Here is a 20,930-nt window from a genome sequence, read left to right on the forward strand (position 1 = left end):
AGTTGGGATCAAATTCCCCTTTTTCAAATAGGGTACTGGGTGGCACAGTAGTTATAGGATTGTCCTTTTATCAGTGGGATCTTGATTGAAATTCAACCCAGCAAGAGGGAATGGAGGCCTCTTCTTTGACAGCTATTAAGAGTCACAAATTAAATGGGTTCAGGTAGTCATCAATCCAGATCCCAGTGGACACAAAGCAGCAGCATTAAGCAGCACTCAAATGTGTCGCTAATTGGTACCAATTTGACAATCACATTCACAGAGGCCATAAGTGTGGGAAATTAATGAGGCACCATCTTTGTAGCCAAACAAAGGATTGCTAAGTATGTTTCCACAACATGCACTGCACTAACCTAAATCCCATTAAAATGCATCATCACCTCACTTGCGTATGATGTCCCTTTGAAAAAATGAGGCTAGGCTCTCCAAACATCTGCTAATTTGCCAAACAGTTTTACATGAAGGCAATGTCCTCTTAAAAGGTCAGACAAATAAGCCTAGAAATATGATCGCGCCGTGTCCGTTTTACAGGCGTAAAATGGGCAATTAAGGGTCCAACATGGCAGGCAGTGTGTGCACACTAGAAGTGCAGCATGGCCGTATTGGATCGGGCTGCCCAGTAGGCATTCAGAGCGTGCGTCAGAAGCAATTAAAAGCCTCATTATAATATTTAATTAAGGGCCCTATGCTTATTTTGTAGGATGCTTTTGTGAAATTGGTCTACCCCAGCACCCGACTCACCATGCGATAAACTCACCCAGAAAACCATGATGCTAATAGTCATCGGGGACCCTGCAGGAGCAACTATTTAAAGAGCTCATCCACTCCATACAGGTTAGTTACTGGTTTGTCCTCAGGCTGTTGGTTAACTTCTGGGCCTTTCTTTGTTTGGCTATTTTCTGCGTTCTATGAGTGAATTCTGGGAACAACTTTTGTGCTGGTGCTGAACTGCTACTGAAATGTTTTATTGCAGTCATGGGTGGTCTGGTAGGTTCTGCCTTTGGGGCTAGAGAATGCAGGGGAGCAGCGAGGAAGACAAGAGAGAGCAGGAGCATCTGGTAGAAGAGGGAGAAGGAGGGCACTACACAGGAGGCCATACCCACAGTGGGTCTTCAGGGAGCATGTCTTGTACCTCAACTTCACCGAGGAGCATTATATGAGGCACCTGCACTTCAACCAACAGCCTGAAGACAAACCAGTAACTAACCTGTATGGAATGGATGAGCTCTTTAAATAGTTGCTCCTGCAGGGTCCCCGATGACTATTAGCATCATGATTTTCTGGGTGAGTTTATCGCATGGTGAGTTGGGTGCTGGGGTAGACCAATTTCACAAAAGCATCCTACAAAATAAGCATAGGGCCCTTAACTAAATATTATAATGAGATCTGCCACAAATGGAACCCCAAACCAGGGCATGACCAGTACTGCCTGTGGCTGTCAAGGTCACCGTGGCCCTTATCTTTTATGTCACAGGCTCTTTCCAGGCTGTAGCAGGGGACATCAGCGACATAGTGCAATTTCCTGTGTACTCATGATGGATAGAGGGTTTTCTGCCCTCCAGGGAGAACAGAGTCTTCCTTCTCCTGTCTACTGCCTGAGACCAAAATCTCCAATCCTACATCTGAGAATCTGGGTCTTCAGGGCCTCTTGCAGCCAGGCTTTCTACTTCTGAAATGTCCCTGTTGTCTGTAGCCACAATGCTCCTCCCCTTCAAGAGGTGCTAGTTATATTTAAGTTGTATCAGTAAAGCCAGATTTCTCACAGGTGACAAAACAACAACGTGTATTTATATAGTGCCTTTAATGTAGTAAAATGTCCAGAGATGCTTCACAGGAGAATTATAAAACAAAATTTGACACTGACCCCCCATAAGGAGATATTGGGGCAGATGAGGTCAAAGAATTAGGTTTTAAGGAATGTCTTAAAGGAGGAAAGAGAGGTACAGAGGTAGAGAGGTTTAGGGAGGGAATCCCGGAGCTTGTGGCCTCAGCAGCTGAAGACACGGCCGCCAATGGTGGAGTAATTAAAATTGGGGATGTGCAAGAGGCCAGAATTGGAGAAGTGCAGATATCTCAGAGGGTTAAAAGGGTGGAGGATGTATCAGAGATAGGGAGGTGTGAGACCATGGAGGGATTTGTAAACATGGGTGCAAGATTTTTAAAATTGTGATGTTGCTCAACCGAGAGCCAATGTCGGTCAGCGAGCATAGGGGTGATAGGTGAACGAGACTTGGTGTGAGTTAGGATACATGGGTAGGATTTCAAAGTCCTCATCATCATAGGCAGTCCCTCGGAATTGAGGAAGACTTGCTTCCACTCCTGAAGTGAGTTCTTTAGTGGCTGAACAATCCAATACGAGAGCCACAGACTCTGTCACAGGTGAGACAGATAGTCGTTGAGGGAAGGGGTGGGTGGAACTGGTTTGCCGCACACTCTTTCTGCTGCCTGCGCTTAATATCTGCATGCTCTCGGCGTTGAGACTCGAGGTGCTCAGCGCCCTCCCGGATGCACTTTCTCCACTTAGGGCGGTCTTTGGCCAGGGACTCCCAGGTGTCAGTGGGGATGTCGCATTTTATCAGGGAGGCTTTGAGGGTGTCCTTGTAACGTTTCCGCTGCCCACCTTTGGCTCGTTTGCCGTGAAGGAGCTCCGCATAGAGCACTTGCTTTGGGAGTCTCGTGTCTGTCATGCGAACGATGTGGCCTGCCCAGTGGAGCTGATTGAGTGTGGTCAGTGCTTCAATGCTGGGGATGTTGGCCTAGACAAGGACGCTGATGTTGGTCCCAGGAGATTTGTAGGATCTTGCGGAGACATCGTTGGTGGTATTTCTCCAGCGACTTGAGGTGTCTGCTGTACATGGTCCATGTCTCTGAGCCATACAGGAGGGCGGGTAAGATTGAAATGGATGAAGAGGTGGTAAATATTATAGACTTGGAAGTAAATGGTGCTTTTGATAGAGGCGAGGGTGCTATTAACAAAGCTCACATACTGTCCCTTTAAGAACTTCACCTACCCTCTTTCCTTTTCCAACTCCAAATCTAGACAAATCATCTGTTCTCTTTCTCCTGTCATCAGTAGCAATCTTGAGTACTGATCAGTCTGCTGAAATGTAGTAGTCTTTTCGGGAGAAAATTCCACGGATCCTTTTGAGGGACGGAAGTGCGTCAGGGTGTGATTTTCCCTGCGCCCAACATTTTGCCCTTTTGGTGATTCCATCTCAAATCTCAGGGACAGGGTTATTAGAATATTTAGGGTGAGCACCTTGGTCTGCAGTGACACAACATTGGTGATCATTTTCCAACAGTCTATCGACTCTGGATCAATTCCTATGGACTGGAGGGTAGCTAATGTTACACCACTTTTTAAAAAAGGAGTGAGAGAGAAAGCGGGTAATTATAGACCGGTTAGCCTGACATCAGTAGTGGGGAAAATGTTGGAATCAACCATTAAGGATGAAATAGCAGCGCATTTGGAAAGCAGTGACAGGATCGGTCCAAGTCGGCATGGATTTATGAAAGGGAAACCATGCTTGACGAATCTTCTGGAATTTTTTGAGGATGTAACTAGCAGAGTGGACAAGGGAGAACCAGTGGATGTGGTGTATTTGGACCTTCAAAAGGCTTTTGACAAGGTCCCACACAAGAGATTGGTGTGCAAAATCAAAGCGCATGTTATTGGGGGTAATGTACTGACGTGGATAGAGAACTGGTTGGCAGACAGGAAGCATAGAGTCGGGATAAACGGGTCCTTTTCAGAATGGCAGGCAGTGACTAGTGGAGTGCCGCAGGGCTCAGTGCTGGGACACCAGCTCTTTACAATATACATTAACGATTTAGATGAAGGAATTGAGTGTAATATCTCCAAGTTTGCGGATGACACTAAACTGGGTGGCGGTGTGAGCAGTGAGGAGGACGCTAAGAGGCTGCAGGGTGACTTGGACAGGTTAGGTGAGTGGGCAAATGCATGATGCAGTATAATGTGGATAAATATGAGGTTATCCATTTTGGGGGCAAAAACACGAAGGCAGAATATTATCTGGATGGCGGCAGATTAGGAAAAGGGGAGGTGCAACGAGACCTGGGTGTCATGGTTCATCAGTCACTGAAAGTGGGCATGCAGGTACAGCAGGCGGTGAAGGCGGCAAATGGTATGTTGGCCTTCATAGCTCGGGGATTTGAGTATAGGAGCAGGGAGGTCTTACTGCAGGGCCTTAATGACGCCTTACCTGGAATATTGTGTTCAGTTTTGGTCTCCTAATCTGAGGAAGGACGTTCTTGCTATTGAGGGAGTGCAGCGAAGGTTCACTAGGCCGGACTGTCATATGAGGAGAGACTGGATCAACTGGGCCTTTATTCACTGGAGTTTCGAAGGATGAGAGGGGATCTCATAGAAACGTATAAGATTCTGACGGGACTGGACAGGTTAGATGCGGGAAGAATGTTCCCGATGTTGGGGAAGTCCAGAACCAGGGGACATAGTCTTAGGATAAGAATGATATGAGGAGAAACTTGTTAACCTATGGAATTCCCTGCCGCAGAGAGTTGTTGATGCCAGTTCATTGGATATATTCAAGAGGGAGTTAGATATGGCCCTTACAGCTAAGGGGATCAAGGGGTATGGAGAGAAAGCAGGAAAGGGGTACTGAGCGAATGATCAGCCATGATCTTATTGAATGGCGGTGCAGGATCGAAGGGCCGAATGGATTACTCCTGCACCTATTTTCTATGTTTCTATGTAGCAGAAACTCCTGCCGAACTGAGGGAGCGGAGGTTGGAATGGCAGCCTGCCACTCCAAAAGTGGGCACTGACCCAAGGCCTGGATTGGGTCTAAGAAAACAAGTCTTTAAATTATTTTAATTCCCCTCAAGGAGTTGAGATATAATACTGTATTTGGATTTTGTTAAAATCAACATGTTTTCTTGTTAAGGAGGCAGGATCGATTACCTTTGGTGCTTTTCATTTTGAGAACTTCAGAAGACCCACAATGTGGGTTTGGCATGTCTGCCCTTGGGTCCAGTAAGACCTATGTCTTCAATCAGTAGCAAGTGGGGCAGAGTTCTGGAGAGGTACAAGAGCCAAGTTTCCATATAACTGGGATGGACAGAAGTTTAGAGGAATAAAACCTGATGGATCCATTTTCTGCCCCACATTGTAACCCCTCCATCACAATCCACTGGAATTTTACCCCCCCCCCCCCCACTCCAATTCATTGGATGGTAGTGTTAAATGAAATCACAAATGTTTTTTTCATAAAATGTTTACAGATGTCCTGTAGTCTTCATTTGATTCAAGCCATTTGTATCTTGGCCCATGGAGCTTGTGATGGACCTGTTTTGGCCAATTAGTCTTTTTGACCCTGGTTGACTCTAGCTCTTGGTTTTAAGCAATGTCAGGGGGGAGATTTTTAACTCATGCTCAAAACGGGCGCGATATCGGCAGTGTGTATCCACAGCGCACTCCCAAGGTGGGATTTCTGAACCATTTTCAGCTTTGGGCCTTATTTAACTTTTACCACCGAGCTGCCGATGCCAAATGGGCACTTCGAAGCAGCTCGCCAGTTTGGTGCGGTAAAAAGTGGCCAGCTTCTGCAGCGGAGCCAGACGGCAGGTAGGACCTGATGGGTGAAGGGGAAGATCTCGGGGGATGAGAACAAGCTGGCAGTGGATCAGGAGGACTTTGTGGCACCAGGACGAGCACCAATGTTCCTTCCATTGACAATGTCGTAAGTTGAATCTCGGCCAGACTCTTTTGCATGAACTTATGATATCATCCACTAAAGCCAACATAGGAAAAGAGGGAGCAATATAACTGAGACAATTCACTTTAATAAAGGACGCATTTGCTATCAGACTATTGAGTATATGTTGTAAAAGTTAGAAGTTTACTTTAAGTCTCCACAAAGTAGCTGTTGCGTGTGTACAGGATTTTGAATGATCAGATTTGAGGTATGGGCTCATCTGTAGATACATTTAAGTGCAGGGTTTCTGTTTACATACTATCTATGATTTTATGGCAACGAGATCTGGGTGTCATGGTACATCAGTCATTGAAAGTTGGCATGCAGGTACAACAGGCGGTGAAGGCGGCAAATGGCATGTTGGCCTTCATAGCGATAGGATTTGAGTATAGGAACAGGGAGGTCTTACTGCAGTTGTACAGGGCCTTGGTGAGGCCACACCTTGAATATTATGTACAGTTTTGGTCTCCTAATCTGAGGAAGGACATTCTTGCTATTGAGGGAGAGCAGCGAAGGTTCACCAGACTGATTCCCGGGATGGAAGGACTGACATGTGAAGAAAGACTGGATCGACTAGGCTTATATGAACTGGAATTTAGAAGAATGAGAGGGGATTTCATAGAAACATATAAAATTCTGACGGGATTGGACAGGTTAGATGCAGGAAGAATGTTCCCGATGTTGGGGAAGTCCAGAACCAGGGGTCACAGTCTAAGGATAAGGGGTAAACCATTTAAGACCGAGATGAGGAGAAACTTCTTCACTCAGAGAATTGTGAACCTGTGGAATTCTCTACCACAGAAAGTTGTTGAGGCCAGTTCATTAGATATATTCAAAAGAGAGTTAGATGTGGCTAAAGGGATCAAGGGGTATGAAGAGAAAGCAGGAATGGGGTACTGAAGTTGCATGATCAGCCATGATCATATTGAATGGTGGTGCAGGCTCGAACGGCTGAATGGCCTACTCCTGCACCTATTTTCTATGTTTCTAACAACAGCACCTTGGAAAAATCTATCTATTTGCAGTTCCTGGTTGCCCTAACTAATGTTTTAATTTTTTTCAGTTATCCTTGCTTTCTTTCTTTTTCTCGGGTAACTTATTTTATATGTTACATACCTTCCTCAGCTACAAGAAGAAATCTCTTGCCAGACCATTGCCAATGTTTTCCCAGAGTAGTAGCTGCACAAGGCTCGCCTGTGGTGCCTGTTTTGCCAAATTTCCCTCTCACGGCTGTACAGTCGAAATCTGGATATCTTTATAAGGGGAATTATGAGTGCTAATATGTGCCGTGCTACACGGGCGCAACAATGGCACCATGATCCCAAAATGTCACCTAAATCTCCAGTGTCATCTTGATTCCCAATGTCACCTTGATCGCCAGTGTCAAGATGATATCCATATTCTTTTTAATTGTGGTACTTTAACTTTATTTTTTAATGTTTCAACTACATCTGTAATCCAAGAATCCAACTATGTAACCATTGTCCTTGTTGATTCTAACCCCCAACCCGTGTCACTGGTGAGATTTTAAAAACCAGCAAAGAACGACTAAAAAAATGATTAAGAAAGGAAAGATAGACTATGAAAGTAAACTAGCACAAAATATAAAAACAGATAGCAAGAGTTTCTATAGGTATATAAAGAGGAAACGAGGGACGAGATCGGGGAATTAGTAATGGGGAGCATAGAGATGGCAGAAACTCTGAACAAATATTTTGTATCAGTCTTTACGGTAGAGGACACTAACAATATTCTGACAGTGGATAGTCAAGGGGCTATGTGGAGGGGAGGAACTCATCACTAAGGAGGTGGTACTCAGTAAGATAATGGGACTAAAGGCAGATAAATCCCCTGGACCTGATGGTTTGCATCCTTGGATCTTGAGAAGTAGCGGCAGGGATTGTGGATGCATTGGTTGTAATTTACCAAAATTCCCTGGATTCTGGGGAGATCCCAGCAGATTGGAAAACTGCAAATGTAGCGCTCCTATTTAAAAAAGGAGGCAGACAAAAAGCAGGAAACTATAGACCAGTTAGCCTAACATCTGTGGTTGGGAAAATGTTGGAGTCCATTATTAAAGAAACAGTAGCAGGACATTTGGATAAGCAAAATTCGGTCAGGCAGAGTCAGCATGGATTTATGAAGGGGAAGTCATGTTTGACAAATTTTCTGGAGTTCTTTGAGGCTGTAACGACCAGGGTGGATAAAGGGGAGCTGTGGATGTGTTGTATTTCGACTAACAGACGGCATTTGACAAGATGTCACATAAAAGGTTACTGCACAAGATAAAAGTTCACGGGATTGGGGGTAATATATTAGCATGGATAGAGGATTGGCAAACTAACAGAGAACAGAGAGTTGGGATAAATGGTTCATTCTCTCGTTGGTAACCAGTAACTAGTGGGGTACCGTAGGGATCAGTGCTGGGACCCCAACTATTTACAATCTATATTAACGACTTGGAAGAAGGGACTGAGTGTAACGTAGCCAAGTTTTCTGACAATATGAAGATGGGTGGAAAAGCAGTGTGTGAGGAGGACACAAAAAATTTGCAAAAGGACATAGACCGGCTAAGTGAATGGGCAAAAATTTGGCAGATGGAGTATAATGTTGGAAAGTGTGAGGTCATGCAATTTGGCAGAAAAAAATCAATTATTTAAATGGAGAAAGATTGCAAAGTGCCGCAGTACAGCGGGACCTGGGGATACTTGTGCATGAAACACAAAAGGATAGTATGCAGGTACAGCAAGTGATCAGGCAGGCAAATGGAATCTTGGCCTTTATTGCAAAGGGGATGAAGTATAAAAGCAGGGAAGTCTTGCTACAAGCTACACAGGGTTTTGGTGAGGCCACACCTGGAATACTGCGTGCAGATTTGATTTCCATATTTACAAAAGGATATACTTGCTTTGGAGGCAGTTCAGAGAAGGTTCACTAGGTTGATTCCGGGGATGAGGGGGTTGACTTATGAGGAAAGGTTGAGTAAGTTGGGCCTCTACTCATTGGAGTTCAGAAGAATGAGAGGTGATCTTATCGAAACTTATAAGATTATGAGGGGGCTTGACAAGGTGGATGTAGAGAGGATGTTTCTATTGATGGGGGCGACTAGAACTAGAGGGCATGATCTTAGAATAAGGGGCTGCCCATTTAAAACAGAGATGAGGAGAAATTTCTTCTCTCAGAGGGTTGTAAATCTGTGGAATTCGCTGCCTCAGAGAGCTGTAGAATCTGGGACATTGAATACATTTAAAACAGAAATAGACAGTTTCTTAAACGATAAGGGGATAAGGGGTTATGGGGAGTGGGCGGGGAAGTGGAGCTGAGTCCATGATCAGATCAGCCATGATCTTATTGAATGGTGGAGCAGGCTCGAGGGGCCGTATGGCCTACTCCTGCTCCTAATTATGTTCTTATTAAATGGGAGGATTCATCTCTTCAGGGTGGAGTTCTGATGTGGAAAAACCTTCGCCTGCCCTTTCATATACACCCCAGCCCAACCCAGCAGTTTTCCTGGGTCGTGGCTCAGTGTGTATGCAGATGCCTGATGGGATTTCCACTATACAAGAGGGAGCCCATCAGTGCAAAGGAGGTGCTGCAGCAGGAGTGTCACTGTAGCACTAGCAGATCAAACAAGGAGCCTTAAAGAGACTGAGCCACCCAAAGATCAGAGACCATGACTCACTGAAGGCCTTGGCAGAGACCAGGGCCTTCAACAGACAAGCCATAGGGGGCAAGAAGGGGGAGAAAGAAGAGCCTGCCACAAAGCTCTCCCACTCCATGGGGACGGAAGGGGGGCATCTCAGGGCAATTATCACTGTAATATATATGTAGCTCCACCCAGTGGACTTCTGTGACATTGCAGCCATTGCAGTTTACAACAATAGAGGGAACAAGTCAACGTGACTGGCTTCCTGAAGTTATCAGCCATCTTGCAGCCTGTGTGTGTTTGTGGGTTGTACCGAAAACATAAGAACTACCACTTCCCAGGGCCCTCCACCATCTTCCCCATGGCAACACCCAGAAGGCGTTGAAACGTGGACAGAGTGAAGGAAATTCCCCCGGGGACCCAGGATCTGTTGCCCCAGCCATTATTTGGATGTGACAGGGAGGGAAGGAGTGGGTAACAGCAGTCCCAACGGGAGCAGAGAGAAGGAAATCCCAGTTGGGGTGATGAGGCAGTAGTATGCCTTACTATCCAATTATCCTGGTTCTGCTGCGATCCTGCCCGATTCTTGGCGAAAAAGTGAAGAAGGGCCCCTCCCCCTCCTCCATGAGTTCACATTGCGTGACATTGTGGGCATGAGACCACCTCCTCCATTCAAAGACACCTGATGTTTGAAGAATGACATGCAGCACATTTTCTATCGAGGCTTTTTGGAAGACAACAAGCAGTATGGTGCAGCCCATTAATAAGACAATGTGCAATTACTGACAATTTGAATATGCATTTGTTAAGCAGGGCTGCTCTCCAGAGATGCCAGCTGAAAAGAAACCTATACTTTTGTTTGTCATGGTGACAGAGTGATACCTACCCTTACCCACAGAAAGCCTCCTCTATGATGCTATGTTAATTATAACAGCAATCGTAACAAGTTCATTATTGTTCTTATTAACCAAAGCCAGACCAAACATACTATTTGCCAGAAGCTTCCTTACTTATCAATCTTGCTTCAACTTGATCTACATAATTTCTGATTACTCTCAAATTTATGTGGGTGAGCGGTGATTCAGTGCAAGCAGCAAAAGAAATATGCATCCCTACCACTGATTCAGGTTATTTTAATATTTTTATTTTGGCTCACCCCACCCCCCTCACTTTTTTGTAAATGTACGGTTCCACAGGCACAACCTTCAGTTACCTTGCCCAAATGGCCATCTCTCCTGGGTTACCGTGGACAGCAACTGTCAGCAGGCTATTTTACAACGGAAACCATCACAGCCAAGCCTATTCCCATCTTCAGCCAACTTCCAAATTATCTTGGCAGAAGGCTCGAGTGGACCATAAACGCCAGCATTGACAAGTTGGACCTGTTTCTGTGCTGTACACTCTATGTAACTCTCTGAAATGTCTGGATAGTGGTCAAAAGTGGCTTTTTCACCCGTCATCCCTCTTTCAGATGAGACGTTAAACCGAGGCCCCGTCTGCTCGCTCAGATGGACGTAAAAGATCCCATGGCACTATTTCAAAGAGCGGGGGAGTTATCCCCGGTGTCCTGGCGAATATTTATCCCTCAATCAACATAACAGCTGCCGCATTTCCTATATTACAACAGTGACTACACTCCTAAAGTACATCATTGGCTGTAAAGCGCTTTGAGACGTCTGGTCGTCGTGAAAGGTGCTATATAAATGCAAGTCTTTCTTCTTCCCACAGCCTGGAGACACATAACTCTAGTTTCCTCCCCTCCCCATTGCCCCAGCTGAGATCAGTTAACTCAGCACAGACTACAGTGGTGGGGATTCCTTGGTCTCCCCTGCTTTGCATTACCGGCAGATCTGCTCTCCTAGTGATAGATGAAAATTGTGGTTCCACAAGGAAAGAAAGAAAAAGTAAAAATGTAGCTGGCACAAAACTGGGAGCAAAGACTTGGCATTCTTAATACCTTCCCCTTGGAGTTCCCCTCTCCTTTAAATAAGGGAATGATAAGTTTGAGAGAAAAAAAACTTACAAGCATCACAGAACTGTTGTTATGAATGGGCTTCATTTCGGCAGTCGATCCTTTCAGATTTATTGACGAAGCTTGTTTGCCACCTACTGTTCAAGTATCACCCTGAGCCATTCAGAACCTGCACGATCTGCTCTTTCCCAATTACTTCAAGGTATTTACTCGAAGGGACGGTATACTTCTCCAAAGTTAAAAGGCAAAAACTGGGGCAGCGTGCCTAAAGGGGAGAGAAGAGATTCCAATACAAAATACAGGTACAAAAATGATGGCAACCTTTGCCTTTGTGTGTGAAGCTGGCACTTTCTGTTTTGTAAAATGATAACGGCAGAGCCCTTTCAAATTGCTTTGCGAGAATGTGAATGTGCGTTCTGACACAATAGCTGAGTTCCACGACTAGGCATTCAATTACTAGAAAAGCAGAGTCTACCCCTTAATAACTACCCTAATAACTGTAAGGTCTACTCAATTTGCTCCATGTATGGATTCATTTCCCTGCCCCAATGAGACTAAATTCCCAGTGAGAATGAGTTGTTCCTCTTTCTTTCACCAAATCCAATACACAACATCATCATCATCATCATCGGCAGTCCCTCGAAATCGAGGAAGACTTGCTTCCACTCTAAAAGTGAGTTCTTAGCTGACTGAACAGTCCAATACGAGAATTACAGTCTCTGTCACAGGTGGGACAGACAGTCATTGAAGGAAAGAGTGGGTGGGGAGTCTGGTTTGCCGCACGCTCCTTCCGCTGCCTGCACTTGCTTTCTGCATGCTCTCGGTGACGAGACTTGAGGTGCTCAGCACCCTCAGTTTATGGTCTAAAGGGCTGTAGTGATACCCACCCTCCTGTATGGCTCAGAGACGTGAACCATATACAGTAGACACCTCAAGTTGCTGGAGAAGTACCACCAACGATGTCTCCGCAAGATCCTGCAAATCCCCTGGAAGGACAGACACAGCAACGTAATACACAACAAAGATGTCAAGGAGATGTTTAACTGCTGAGAGCATTTGAGTGAACTGGGGAGGTGTAACCACAAACTAGCATACCTGAGCGAGATGTCTCATGACTAACTAGAATCAATTCAGTGAGATGTCTAACATATTATCCTGTCTTTTGCAATTATATTTTATAGGTTTCCCAATTTAAAAGCATGTGGTTTACAAGCAGATTATCCCCACTGATCAGTCAGAAAAAGAGGTGTTCCAGATAAAATTATTCTTGTTATGAATAAGTTTTTTCATGGCAAATTGAACTTGTTCTGAACTGAAATTTACTGCATTCTTCATATTTTTTTAAATAAGAGATTTTTTTTTACTCTATCTTGTGCAAAATTCATGGAGATTGCACTCTTACCCCAGTTTTTCACATCAGACATTGCTGAAACAAATTGTTACATTTTTTTCATTTGGTGAAGGTGGTAATGCCTACAGACCTTTCTGCAACAGCATCAGCCCACCCACACTGTGCTGCTGTGAAGGCAGGATTAGCCCTGCTTGCTTTCTCTCCCCCAAGTAATATGCTACCTAAAGTGCTCCTTCTAGTGGCCTGGCTGAGAGCCAGTGAGTAATTTTTAAATATATTGCCAAATGAGAAGAATCAATGTTCAACAGTCGTTGAAAATTGGATTCAAATACAGACCACCTGAATTTGAGGCAATCACTGTCGCAGGACAGCTACTGGATATCTGAAACTTCTAATGCTAGATTCACCACATCGTCTGAATTAAAGCCCAGCACTCCACCACCTAAGTTACCGAACCGTCTCTTTGGGATCCCACTATTCAACAACTAGAGCTACCAAGCTTTGGGAGCCTCACACTCTGGCAGACGAAATTTCTGGTACCAGGCCGTTTGAAGGAAAGTTCAGTACTCTGCTCGTGCTTCTAAATAGAGCCCGTCACTTTGTCTGTCTTATAATATGATTGGCCAAATCATCAATGGATTGTCCAGAGATTCCGCACCCCCCCCCCCCCCAACCTTTACCAGTCTTTCTAGGTATGAGGGGCGATTTTAACCCTATCCACCCGGCAGAAACCAGGCAGGTGGGCAATTAAAATCGGCTGGGAGACTTATTCGCCAATGTCCTGCACCATTCCTGATGCCTTCTCGTTTAACCTACTGTTCTGAGCAAGCGGGAAGGACATTCGCAGGAAGGAGACTCACCTGAAGACGTGGCGTCTTTCTTTAAATATGCAAACCAGGGTCCGATAACGTCATTGGGCCCCAACTGCAATTTTAACTGGTGGCCTGAGTGGGGAAGCCATTGTGGTTTTCCTGCCAGGGGAAGATAGCAGGAGAGTACAGGAACCCTTGTACTTTCTCTGATAGAGACCACTAATCTAGTGCTGGTTGTATCATAATATGGGCAGCTCGATGCTGTGGACTCAAGTCAAATCAGAATTGAATTAAATATTGCCCCAAACCCATTGCATTAAGCACTCTTACTGCCAACAAACAGAGAAGGCTTTCATCCCTGATACCTTCAATATCACTATTCCACGACCCACAATTTCAACTGCAAAAAGCTAAAATCTTAAGAAAATATAAATGTACAAAATATAATTTTAATCAAACTATCACTCCTGTAACCCACCAAAGTGAGAACTTAAATTTTGATCAAGGTGAGGAAACTACAGATGCCGTGTCTGCACTGTTACTGCTTATGCTATGGGTGACAGGCATGATAGACTCAGAGATACCCTATTCACTTTACAACACATCAGTGAAACAAAAAAATCAATGTACCAAAACTCCCTTTGGGAGGGGGTTTCACAGGGCACCTCTGACTGCTGGCTGACGGTGACGGCAAATATAAACAGATTCCAATTGTGCTTTGTGCAGATTTTGCACAATATAAACAAGACAGATTCAGTAGCAAGAGAGCCAGGTTTTATCATACAACTGCGGTTCTGTAATATAAAGAGGCATGAATGAGTTGGTCTGAGCGATGGGGTGAGATGAGGTAACAAAAATAGATAGAAGATAAAGCAATCATGATTTATGTTTTTATTAAAGTATACTTTTTGGAGGAACAGGGATACAATATACAGTACCCTCATTTAAAAAGAAATAAAAGCTAAACATATCTTTTCTTCAATGTGCAAATTATTTGAAATGATTACAGACATGTACGAAGGCACAAACAGGCAGCTTAGTAACGAGTCTCTTCAGGTTTAACTCATAAAGTAAAAAGAAAGAATCTGAGCAGTGTTGAGACATTATTTAAATTGTTAGCTCCTGTGGAACAGTAGACCACCCATAAGAAAACAATTCGGAGCCAAACAGTAAATGCAATTGGCCTCAAAGCATCTGCATCAACAATTCTGAAGCCAAACCAGATACCTGCTTGGCTCCAGCCTCACTTTGGGTCACCCACCACAGTAACACTGAAAAACAGTCAGGTTTCAGTGGGTTTCTGAACTATTTTGAGTCAGCACTTGGATCTGAAAAAGAAAAATAATTTTTAAGAAGGAAATATAAAAATGGAATGCAATCACATAGTTTGAATAGATTAACATAATTTGTTGTTAAAATAATGATAAAAGGGAGGTTATACTCCACTCATTAACTGTTAAAACACATATGCAGCTTAAACTTTAGATTTTAACAGGTTAAAGGCCATTCATTAGAAACAAATTTTCACTTAATTCCAAGCTACTTATTGACCCAAAATGACCTTAAAACCAGAGGCTAATATCTCAATACATGCAACAGCAGTTTCCTAACCCGTGTCTTGTGATCCATGTATGTAACTAATATAGACATAGTCGTACTAATGCTCTGCGTCGCCATAGCACTACAAAAGAAGCAACAACCATGTAACAGCATTACAGCATTATAACTGGTGCATTTCCACACATGTGGTGCTACAGCCTGCTCACTAAGAACATCTTTTCTCTATCTTGTGCACATTCTTACACAGTTCACCTAAAGCATGTGGCATGGACCTCAGAAATATACTGAAAAATAAACCACCAAGTGAATAAAGATGCAGAAGAGCCAGAAAGATTCAACACTGATTGACTAATCTTTGCAAGGTAAGCGGCACTATGGGCTCAATTTTCCCCAATGCTGTTTTTTTGCCATACTGCAAGAGTTATGCCCGTTTTGTTGGGCTCTCACTACTCAAAAAAAACCTAGCAAGATCCCCTGTTCTATTTTTTGAATTTGGCACCGCACAGCCTGTCCTTTAGCTTCCGGGGGTGGAGCCTAATGTCTGCGCTGAAAAACAATGCCCTCCCTTCTGCGCATGTGCAAAAAAAAGGACGTTTTTGATGTGATTGCTATGGGCGCGCATGCCCAGTACAGCTCCCGATCTGCATTTATGGGGATGTCTCCGTCAGCTACACTTCGGTTGATGCAATGTGCTATCATTCATCATAGTCCTTCAAATCAGCCTGCTGCCTGCACAGTGTGAGCCTACTCATGCCACCCACCCTGCCCCCTCCTTTGCTGCTAACCATTTGTTTGTTCTGTTATATTTTGAAGAACTTGAGGCCAATCCTATTGATGCAAAAGAAGATTCAGAAAAAGATTCAGACGCGGACGAGCCTGAAGAGGAGAGCATCTTCCAATCTGACCTTCCAGACCAAGAGCATGGCGGTGAGGAGGAAGGGGAGGGGCAGGGGGAGGGGATGATGAAGCCCCCACTGTTGTACTCACTCTGGAGGAGGTGCAGGTGCCATCCATTGAGGTACCAGGCCCTTTCCTGAGTGGTACGAGTGCTGGGACATTCCATGGTTTCTCACAGTCCGAGACTGGGGATCCCAGTGGGGTGCAGCGAGACACACTAAGAGCCCCACCTTCCAAGGCTGCAGGTCCCAGTGGGGTGCAGCGAGGCATACCCAGGGCACCACCGTCCGAAGCCGCGGGTCCCAGTGGGATGCAGCGAGCCACACACAGGGTGAGGAGGGAAAGGAGAGCTCAACAACGCTCTCCTGAGGTGCAGGATCAAACAGATGTAGTTCAGGTGAGTGCGGAGAGCAGTCACCTTACACAATCACTTTTGGATACCATCAGTGGGGTGGGTGATGAGGTATCGGGACTGTTGGGAGAAGTAACAACACTCTCTCGAGAAATGGGAACACTGTCCGGGAACATGAGGGAGGGAATGTCGCAGGTAGTTGACACGCTGTTCGTGAACATGAGAGAGGGAACGTCAGAGGTAGCTAATACACTGTTGGGGAACATGAGGGAGGGAATGTTGGAGGTAGTTGAGGCACTGTCAGGGCACATGAGGGAGGGAATATCGGAGTTAGCTGTTGCAATAAGGGAACATGCCCAGATACCGCGCCCGTTGAGAGAATCAAATGCCACTCCCAATCCAATCTCCAAACCAGCCTCTGAAGAGGCCCAAGCCAGGCCTTCTACATTACCGCCTGCCCTCCCTCCCCATCAAGAAGTGCACATTACTCGAGATGTTCGAAAGAATAAGCCTGGTACCAACTCGAGAAATGCTGCGCCACCGCCTGCGGGCAGGAGTGGCATCAACAAGACCAAGTGCAGCAGGTGGTCTTAGAATAAGGTGGAGGAGAGATGGGTGCAGTCTTTCTTTGCAGCTGTTGTTATTATTATTGTTGTCACTGTTATAACTGTTCTCAAATTAAACGTTTTTTGTAAGTTATGTAAATTTACAAGTTTAAAACTTTGTAAGTGATCTTAAAGTTTTTAAGTGATCTTAAAGTTTATAAGTGATCTTAACTGAAAACTTTAAAGTTTGATACAAGAATATTTTTATTAAAGTTAAATTAAGTACAAACAAGTGTTTGTTAAACTTTTGACTAAAATATATTTTAAATTATAATTGAATCATTTCCATTATTTATTCCATTATTAACACAACTTTTTGAAGTAAAGAAGAATCATTTACATTATTTGCTCCATTAAAACAACACAACATTACAGAACAGGTTCAAACAGTAAACATGGTCCATTTGGAATAGTTGCCGCTGAGCCTTCAGGCAGCAAAGCGTTCACTGATGAGCTGCTGGCGCAAGGCTCGAGCAATCGTTAAAGTGGCACGACGGCCCGCCCTCCTCCACCGTCGTGCTCCGGGTTCAGGTAGTTGCATGGCTTCCTTGTTCTCCTCCTCCTCCCCCTCGTCATCTGCATCTTCCTCCTCTTCATCAGCAGCCACTCTCACCTCAGGTGAACTGACCAACAATCTCAGGGGAGTATTGCAAGTAGCCTCCAGAATGGTCCAGGCATCAGAAATGCTGCTTCAAAATGCCAATGGTTCTTTCTATTTTGCTACGCATCACAATGTGTGACATGTTGTATTCCCAGCCAGCATCTGTCCGGGTTACGCATAGGGGCATCATGAGCCAGGTGGCAAGGCCATACCATTTGTCTCCCAGTAGCTAGCTCTGCCCTTCTGGCTGCTGCTGAAATATGGTAGATATAGCGCTCTCGCTTAGGATGAACGCATCATGGGTGCTCCCAGAATATCTTGCATCAACTGACATGATGCGATGCATGTCGTTACACATGAGCTGCACATTCACAGAGTGGAACCCTTTTCTGTTCCTGTATATCTCGGAATCCTACAAAGGTACTCGAAGGTGATGTGGGTACAATCAATGCAGCCCTGGACCTTTTGGAAGCCAGCAATCCTGGAGAAGCCCGTAGCCCTTTCACGCATTGCCTGGGCAGTCATGGGGAACTTTATCTGGTCATTCCTCCGGGCATATAGTGCAGCAGTCACCTGCCGAATGCAGCTATGTGTTGCATGTTGAGAAATGGTGCACTTATCCCCAGTTGTGGCCTGGAACGATCCAGATGCATAGAATGAAAGTGCAGCTGTAATCTTCACTTCAACTGACAAAGCAGTCCTGCTGATGCTTCGAGGTTGCTTTTACTAACTCACAGATCTCAGTTACAATTTCTTTGCGGAAATGCAGCCTTCCCGCACAGTCTGCATCACTCAGGTGCAGGTATGAACGCCTGTCTCAATATACCCGATGTGGGTAAGGCCTCCTGCCCATCATGCTACGTGCTCTGAGATTCCTCATGCGATGACATTGAATCAATCGTGTCCTCCACAGCACCATCATACAGAAGGCTTGCATGAGGTATGGCATTGTCAATATTGCCCCCCTGATTAAATTCTCCTCATCTCAGTTTTAAATGGTCAGCCCCTTATTCTAAGATCATGCCCTCTAGTTCTAGTCTCCCCCATCAGTGGAAACATCCTCTCTGCATCCACCTTGTCAAGCCCCCTCATAATCTTATACGTTTTGATAAGATCATCTCTCATTCTTCTGCATTCCAATGAGTAGAGGCCTAACCTACTCAACCTTTCCTCATAAGCCAACCCCCTCATCTCCGGAATCAACCTAGTGAACCTTCTCTGAACTGCCTCCAAAGCAAGTATATCCTTTCGTAAATATGGAAACCAAAACTGCACGCAGTATTCCAGGTGTGGCTTCACCAATAACCTGTATAACTGTAGCAAAACTTCCCTGCTTTTATACTCCATCCCCTTTATAATAAAGGCCAAGGTTCCATTGGCCTTCCTTGCTCTACCTGCATACTATCCTTTTGCGTTTCATGCACAAGTACCCCCAGATCCCGCTGTACTGCAGCACTTTGCAATCTTTCTTCATTTAAATAATAACTTGCTCTTTGATATTTTTTTCTGCCAAAGTGCATGACCTCACACTTTCCAACATTATACTCCATCTGCCAAATATTTACCCACTCACTTAGCCTGTCTATGTCCTTTTGCAGATTTTTTGTGACCTCCTCACACCATTGCTTTTCCTCTCATCTTTGTATCGTCAACAAACTTGGCTACGTTACACTCAGTCCCTTCTTCCAAGTCGTTAATATAGATTGTAAATAGTTGGGGTCCCAGCACTGATTCCTGTGGCACCCCATTAGTTACTGGTTGCAAACAAGAGAATGAACCATTTATCCCAACTCTCTGTTTTCTGTTGCCACATAAGGTGCCACATAAAAGTAACCTTTTATGTGGCACCTTGTCAAATGCCTTCTGGAAGTCCAAATACATCTCATCCACTGGTTCCCCTTTATCCACCCTGGTCGTTACATCCTCAAAGAATTCCAGCAAAGTTGTCAAACATGACTTCCCCTTCATAAATCCATGCTGACTCTGCCTGACCGAATTTTGCTTTTCCAAATGTCTTGCTACTGCTTCTTTAATAATGGACTCCAACATTTTCCCAACCTCAGTTGTTAGGCTAACTGGTCTATAGTTTCTTGCTTTTCGTCTGCCTCCTTTTTAAAATAGGGGCGTTACATTTGCAGTTTTCCAATCTGCTGGGACCTCCCCAGAATCCAGGGCATTTTGGTAAATTACAACCAAGTGCTCAGAAGGTTTTTTGGGAGTGGTCACATAGGCCGTCCTAGGAAAAATATAAGTTGGACAAACTTGCATAAATGTGAAAAACTGGCGCAGACATCAGGTTACACCCCCATGACACAAAACAAAACTAACCTAAAAAAATCATAACTAACTGAGTTACGCTAGCACACAATCTTTGGGGAAACTTGGATTTCTTAATTTACACCAAAAAAAATGCGCAAATCACTGGGGAAAATTGACCCTATAACTAGGAATATCTCCTGTGGTGCAAGAAATTTCTCAAAACAAACGGAAGGTGGGACATTCTGCGCCAGGTGAGAAAGTCTCGCCCCGCTTGAAAAATTCGGGTTACCGCCCCTGGAAGGAAGCGTAGTGCAAAATAACGCGCTCCACTTCCTTTCTGGTGCGGTAGTGGGGCAGATGGATCAGGAGCGGGAGGTGTTGGAGGGCTCTCCCCTTCATTAAAGGTGAGGGCCCAAGCTGCAAACTCTGCAGGTAAGAACCGGGCCTCCATGGACTACCGGAGAGCGGGGTGTCATGCCAACAGCCTGACACTTTGCTTGATTGCGGCATGGTCCCCTCGAGCCAACGGGGCGGCGAAAAAAAATGTCAATTTAAAAAACTTGGCTGCCACCTCCCCTTTAAATAGTGCCCTGCAAGCAGCCTACAGCCAGGTTCATGTCCCCTGTAGCTGTCGCTGGCATCGCCCGGTGCAGCTTGAGGGAGCGCTCCCCAATTTTTGTTCCAAGGCGAAAACGGGGCGCTGCACATGGTACTGACATTGGCAGCAGAGAGGGGGGGGGGGCTACGCGTTATCGCTGCCACCGCTAAACTCCCACAGGGGGGCGCTAACAAGAGGCGCAAACTACCTGAATTTCTCGGCCTAATTTTCATTGATTGGACACGAATTTCCGAGGTAGGGAAGGCTTTATGATGAAAGGTTTTGACCTACCTTTTCTTTTAACCCCAATTTCAGGAGATCACACTCTACTGCACCTGTGTGAATTCCTTCCCATCAGAGCTCCCGCCCTGCCAGCCACCCCGCCCACCCCTGCCGCACAATAGCTATCTTATGATCTCTGAATGAGTTTGTCAGCTTGCGCCAAATTGTGGGCATTTTTGGGCTCTGGCTCTGCGCCCATTAGAAACTGGAGCAAGACAACCCAAGTACATTTCACAAAGAATCCTTACAGTTGTCAGTGA

General features: G+C 45.0%; 1 long non-coding RNA gene across 1 annotated transcript; it reads left to right on the forward strand.

Moving 5' to 3' along the window:
- Positions 1-705: 705 nt before the first annotated feature.
- LOC139268070 (uncharacterized) lies at positions 706-16,030 on the forward strand. The gene is made up of 3 exons (XR_011593968.1): positions 706-834; positions 15,324-15,438; positions 15,890-16,030. It is a non-coding gene; the product is annotated as an uncharacterized lncRNA (long non-coding RNA).
- Positions 16,031-20,930: the final 4,900 nt, after the last annotated feature.

The sequence above is a fragment of the Pristiophorus japonicus genome, chromosome 8, assembly GCF_044704955.1.
Source record: "Pristiophorus japonicus isolate sPriJap1 chromosome 8, sPriJap1.hap1, whole genome shotgun sequence".
In the NCBI taxonomy this organism is placed as follows: domain Eukaryota; kingdom Metazoa; phylum Chordata; class Chondrichthyes; family Pristiophoridae; genus Pristiophorus; species Pristiophorus japonicus.